General features: G+C 44.8%; 1 pseudogene; it reads right to left on the reverse strand.

The window, feature by feature from the left end:
- Positions 1-2,861: 2,861 nt before the first annotated feature.
- Positions 2,862-2,979, reverse strand: LOC134946253 (5S ribosomal RNA; annotated as a pseudogene).
- Positions 2,980-7,126: the final 4,147 nt, after the last annotated feature.

Here is a 7,126-nt window from a genome sequence, read left to right on the forward strand (position 1 = left end):
TTGATCACCTGATGTATTGACGTCCTATGATTCGCCATCCTATCCCTGAACCTTCTAGTCGTCATTCCCACGTAGTACAGTCCACACGGGCAAGTGAGGATATAAATCAAATGGTCCATATTACAATGCAATCTGTATTTGATGGGTATTGCTTTTCCCGAGTGGGGATGGGGAAAGGTCGGTCCTGTTAACATCCCCCTACATGTGGTGCAACCGGTGCATTTGAAACACCCTGGTCTTTTCTCATGTAGCCATGTAGAGGTTGTGGGAAGTTCTTGTCCAGCCATAGGTCTTAACAGCAACTGTTTTAGGTTGGCCGCCCTACGGTAGGCCATGATGGGGGGTGGTGTCCTTTTCAGTTTGAGATGGTCGTCTGAGGTTAGGATGGGCCAATTCTTGCGAACGGCTCCTCTGATTCTATTTGATAGATGATCATATGTGGTAGTAAAAACCATACGCGCTGGTGCTGAGGTGGCTTCAGCCGGGGATGTGGACATAACAAATTTCTTCCTAGCTTTATTCAGACACTGTGTCACTGTTTTCTTATCATACCCTCGTTCAAGGAAGCGTGATGTCATCTCCGATATCTGTGTCTCCATGGTATCCCTATTGGTATTGTTACGCATCACTCTCAGGAACTGAGAGATTGGGAGATTGTCCTTGAGAGCTGGTGGGTGTTGACTGGTTGCAAGTAGTAAGGTATTGCGGTCCGTGGGTTTTCTATACAGGCTTGTATTGATGCGACCTTCCTCCAATGTGATGGTTATATCAAGAAAATTGATATTGGCGGGATCCACTTGATGGGTAAATCTAACCGGGCTGTCTATGCCGTTAAGCCAGCTGACCATGTCGTTGAATGAGTCTACTGACCCCGTCCAGAGCCGGAAGATGTCGTCTATGAATCTTTTGTAAAAAAGGATCCGAGATCCAAATCTCGGAAAGATCTGTTCTTGTTCATATTTAGTCATGTATATATTGGCGTATGCCGGCGCCAAATTAGAACCCATCGCGGTCCCTTCACGTTGTAGATAATATTTTCCTTGGTATAAAAAATGATTATGCTTAAGAACTGCGGTAGCCAATTCCAGGAGAAATTCAGTGGCCGGCCCTGTCGGTGGGTGTTGTTGCCAGGCATCTGATAGTGCTTGTAGACCTTGTTCATGTGGTATGATGGTGTACAAGGAACACACATCCATGGTGGCCAATAGTATATCATCAAGTTCGTATGGAAAGGTCTTCAGCTTCTGCAGAAAGTCAGTTGTGTCCCGCACATAACTATCTCCTTGCTGTACTATGGGTTGCAGATATGCATCGACAAAGATGGCAAGCGGTTGTAGCAGAGATTTCCTAGCCGAGATTATGGGCCTCCCTGGTGGATGTGACAGGGTTTTGTGGATTTTGGGAAGAGTGTATATTATGGGGCAAACAGGATGTTCAACAGTGAGGAATTCCAGTGTATTTTTATCGATCTGATGTGTTTTGTAACCCTGTCCTAGTATGTGATCAATTTCCAGTTTGATCTCAGGTATTGGGTTGTACTGCAAATTAGTGTAAGTGGACTCATCATCTAGCTGCCTCATTATTTCGCTATTGTAGTCGACCCAATCCTGTACTACTACTGCGCCCCCTTTGTCAGCAGGCCTAACCACCAGGTTAGTGTCTCGCTTGAGTGCTGACAGGGCTTTGCGTTCTGCCATGGGCAAATTATCAAAACGCTTAATTGGAGATTGTGCATGTATATCATGTTCCAGGAGGCGAGTAAATGTTTTAATGCTAGGGTTGGAAGATACCGGGTCAAATATGGATGGTTTCCGAAATTGCGTATTGTATTTGTTAATTTCTGTAGGGAAATGCTCACGTAACCTGAGCTTCCTACCAAACGTATATATATCGACTACGGTATCAAATTGTCGATGGGGTGCTGTGGGCACAAACGAAAGGCCCCTCGAGAGAAGGCGAATGGTTGCCTCATCCAATGTCTTACTTGATAAATTAAATACTAAGTCCTGGGTTTGTCTCTGCACCTGCGCCATGTGTCGGCCCTTCCTTGGGTGCGGTCTCCTTGGTTTGCCACTGGAGGAAGGTTTGGGTTTGTTGTATGCTCTAAAAAAGACCCGGGAGTTGGTCTACCGTCAGACTGATCTGTGTCAGAGGCAGAAGAACCTGTTTCATTGGTGTAGAATTGTCTACGCCCTTGCCGGCGGGCTCTAAAGGGCCGTTGTGGTCTATTTGGTCTAGAATCACCGATCAACCACCGATAGACAGTGTGATTTTGGTAATCTGCTGTGACCGTTACTAGTTTACTACGTTTAAATGCAGTGATTTCTCTCTTATAGGCGTCTATCTGTGTTTGTAATTTTTCAAATAAATTGGTGGTTTTATCCTTCTTGATGGTGCCAAGATGTGCACTGCTGAAGGTATCAATTTGGACCTTAACCTTGTTTAGTTCTACACCCACTTCCTCCACTACCAAGAGCATAAGGTCGAGGGAACATTTATTCAGGACCCCACACCAACGACTGCAGAATGTGGGGTTGTTCCTACCCAGTGTTGGGATATTGTTAATTCTAAATCCTCTTGGTATGTGTTTTTTCCGATAATATTCGGACAGGAACTGACCATGTAGAGTGAGGTCTATTTCCCTCCTTTTGAGTCTAAGGAGTTGGTGGTATAGGTCTGTAGGTGTTTCTGCAGGCAAAGTGTCAAAATCTAGTTGGTCGAATAGGACCTTATCCGCATCATCGTCCGTGAGGGATATTATACCGTGTTCAGCTTGTGCAAGCAGGTTATCATCGAGGAATCCCAACTGGCTTTGCACCATGCCAGATAGAGGTATTTCTCAACCACGTATTATAACGATATACTTACTGTACCTAGTATTCCACGTGGTCACCCAAACGTGTACTGACCAGGCCCAGCACTGATTAGCTTCCAAGTTCGGGTGGGTTCGGGCTTGCCCAGTGCGGTATGACAGTAAATATGATTGGCTAGAAAAATACTCACCTGCTCAGATACCCGTGCAGTTATGCTATATACCAGTACATACCCAATATTAGTGATGAATCCCAAATCAACAACAGTGCCTGTATAAATAATGTAATGCAGGGTGGGTGCAGGAGAAGAAAACAGCTCAGGTGTAAAACCTGGGTTGTATCTAAATATACATATAAATCCCTGCACTCTCACATAAATCTGTCAACAGCTGGGGTGCCAATCAGAGTCCAACCCACTTAAAGGTGGGACCCATAGTACAGTACAAGGTTATCCACCTAGTGGAACAGATAGCACTCTCCAGACTTTAGTATCAATTATTCAGCAAAGAGAATTTAATAAAGGTAATCTCACAGTTCCAGTTTGCAAAATCCAATTCCGACGTTTCGGTCCACACCAGGACCTTTGTCAAGGCGTTACAGCATAGTTACAGCAGACATCAGTGCAGCATGGTCAGCATAAGTGGGAACTGTTGTTACAAAGGGATAGCCTCACCGGCCCCCATTATATACCCCACCCTTAAGTGTCAGTCCCACCTCTCCACTTCCTGGGAGTCAGCTGGACATTTACATCACTTCCTGCTATTCAGGAGGTGTGTATAATACATACAGTGTGGCCAGAGAAGCGTGCGCGCCGTGGAACGCAAACCAGAAGTGCATGTTGGAACGCACGCGTCATTTCCGGTTTATGCGCAAATTGTAATTGTCATCGTAGCTGTGAGGCCGCTGTTTATCATACATAATCTGATATACATAGGGTCATTTATACTTTCTCCTGCAAATCCAGGAGTTGTGCTTCTTGTCATGTTGATAACCAGGCGCGATATGAAGCGCAAACCGGAAGAGCGCGTTGGAACGCACGCGTCACTTCCGGTTATTGCGCGAGCTGGTTACTATGGTAGCGGAGAAACCGCTACTGCCGCTCTAGTGTCTAATATACCTATATTACACATATATTAAAACATATACTAAATTGGTGAGGTTATGGATAGCCAAAAGGGTGTCCAATAGAGCAGGTTAGCGAGCATAATTGTAGAGACGTCCGAGGCTAGAGAGCCACACTTAATACTATTTATAATATTAGATATCTGGCTGTGGGTGGTTTACCCCTGCCAGTGTTGGGTATATTGGATGCCGGAGAGGTCACAATATTGGGTGGTGTACACGGTGAACATAGCAAAATATGTACCAGAATTATAGTAAATGTCTAAGCACAAGATTAATATACTATATGCAAAATATACTTCATTCCATATAAAAATGTCCGAGTGGTGTTTCCTTCACACAATTATGACCACATAAATCTTATGCTTAGTAAATCAAATCAGGGCAGAATTATAATCTCAACCATAAACATATTCATAACTGCAGAAAGTTGATAACACCTGGTGAATCGTGAATTTATTTCAGGAAGATAGAAAGGGGATTGTTCTCATTCATTCCTTTCGGGGCAATAGTGTCCAATCTGTGTATCCACAGACTCTCTCTTTTTCTTAGCAGGAGAGCACGGTCTCCGCCTCTTTGCAATGGGGGTATCCAGTCTATCAGTTTTGTCCTCAGGTCAGATACTTGGTGCCTCAGAGTCAAAAAATGTCTGGCTACTGGTAGGGTCGCTGTCCCGGTATTGATCGCCTGATGTATTGACGTCCTATGATTCGCCATCCTATCCCTGAACCTTCTAGTCGTCATTCCCACGTAGTACAGTCCACACGGGCAAGTGAGGATATAAATCAAATGGTCCATATTACAATGCAATCTGTATTTGATGGGTATTGCTTTTCCCGAGTGGGGATGGGGAAAGGTCGGTCCTGTTAACATCCCCCTACATGTGGTGCAACTGGTGCATTTGAAACACCCAGGTCTTTTCTCATGTAGCCATGTAGAGGTTGTGGGAAGTTCTTGTCCAGCCATAGGTCTTAACAGCAACTGTTTTAGGTTGGCCGCCCTACGGTAGGCCATGATGGGGGGTGGTGTCCTTTTCAGTTTGAGATGGTCGTCTGAGGTTAGGATGGGCCAATTCTTGCGAAAGGCTCCTCTGATTCTATTTGATAGATGATCATATGTGGTAGTAAAAACCATACGCGCTGGTGCTGAGGTGGCTTCAGCCGGGGATGTGGACATAACAAATTTCTTCCTAGCTTTATTCAGACACTGTGTCACTGTTTTCTTATCATACCCTCGTTCAAGGAAGCGTGATGTCATCTCCGATATCTGTGTCTCCATGGTATCCCTATTGGTATTGTTACGCATCACTCTCAGGAACTGAGAGATTGGGAGATTGTCCTTGAGAGCTGGTGGGTGTTGACTGGTTGCAAGTAGTAAGGTATTGCAGTCCGTGGGTTTTCTATACAGGCTTGTATTGATGCGACCTTCCTCCAATGTGATGGTTATATCAAGAAAATTGATATTGGCGGGATCCACTTGATGGGTAAATCTAACCGGGCTGTCTATGCCGTTAAGCCAGCTGACCATGTCGTTGAATGAGTCTACTGACCCCTTCCAGAGCCGGAAGATGTCGTCTATGAATCTTTTGTAAAAAAGGATCCGAGATCCAAATCTCGGAAAGATCTGTTCTTGTTCATATTTAGTCATGTATATATTGGCTTATGCCGGCGCCAAATTAGAACCCATCGCGGTCCCTTCACGTTGTAGATAATATTTTCCTTGGTATAAAAAATGATTATGCTTAAGAACTGCGGTAGCCAATTCCAGGAGAAATTCAGTGGCCGGCCCTGTCGGTGGGTGTTGTTGCCAGGCATCTGATAGTGCTTGTAGACCTTGTTCATGTGGTATGATGGTGTACAAGGAACACACATCCATGGTGGCCAATAGTATATCATCAAGTTCGTATGGAAAGGTCTTCAGCTTCTGCAGAAAGTCAGTTGTGTCCCGCACATAACTATCTCCTTGCTGTACTATGGGTTGCAGATATGCATCGACAAAGATGGCAAGCGGTTGTAGCAGATATTTCCTAGCCGAGATTATGGGCCTCCCTGGTGGATGTGACAGGGTTTTGTGGATTTTGGGAAGAGTGTATATTATGGGGCAAACAGGATGTTCAACAGTGAGGAATTCCAGTGTATTTTTATCGATCTGATGTGTTTTGTAACCCTGTCCTAGTATGTGATCAATTTCCAGTTTGATCTCAGGTATTGGGTTGTACTGCAAATTAGTGTAAGTGGACTCATCATCTAGCTGCCTCATTATTTCGCTATTGTAGTCGACCCAATCCTGTACTACTACTGCGCCCCCTTTGTCAGCAGGCCTAACCACCAGGTTAGTGTCCCGCTTGAGTGCTGACAGGGCTTTGCGTTCTGCCATGGGCAAATTATCAAAACGCTTAATTGGAGATTGTGCATGTATATCATGTTCCAGGAGGCGAGTAAATGTTTTAATGCTAGGGTTGGAAGATACCGGGTCAAATATGGATGGTTTCCGAAATTGCGTATTGTCTTTGTTAATTTCTGTAGGGAAATGCTCACGTAACCTGAGCTTCCTACCAAACTTATATATATCGACTACGGTATCAAATTGTCGATGGGGTGCTGTGGGCACAAACGAAAGGCCCCTCGAGAGAAGGCGAATGGTTGCCTCATCCAATGTCTTACTTGATAAATTAAATACTAAGTCCTGGGTTTGTCTCTGCACCTGCGCCATGTGTCGGCCCTTCCTTGGGTGCGGTCTCCTTGGTTTGCCACTGGAGGAAGGTTTGGGTTTGTTGTATGCTCTAAAAAAGACCCGGGAGTTGGTCTACCGTCAGACTGATCTGTGTCAGAGGCAGAAGAATCTGTTTCATTGGTGTAGAATTGTCTACGCCCTTGCCGGCGGGCTCTAAAGGGCCGTTGTGGTCTATTTGGTCTAGAATCACTGATCAACCACCGATAGACAGTGTGATTTTGGTAATCTGCTGTGACCGTTACTAGTTTACTACGTTTAAATGCAGTGATTTCTCTCTTATAGGCGTCTATCTGTGTTTGTAATTTTTCAAATAAATTGGTGGTTTTATCCTTCTTGATGGTGCCAAGATGTGCACTGCTGAAGGTATCAATTTGGACCTTAACCTTGTTTAGTTCTACACCCACTTCCTCCACTACCAAGAGCATAAGGTCGAGGGAACATTTATTCAGGACCCCACA

The sequence above is a fragment of the Pseudophryne corroboree genome, chromosome 7 (genome assembly GCF_028390025.1).
Source record: "Pseudophryne corroboree isolate aPseCor3 chromosome 7, aPseCor3.hap2, whole genome shotgun sequence".
Classification (NCBI taxonomy): Eukaryota; Metazoa; Chordata; class Amphibia; order Anura; family Myobatrachidae; genus Pseudophryne; species Pseudophryne corroboree.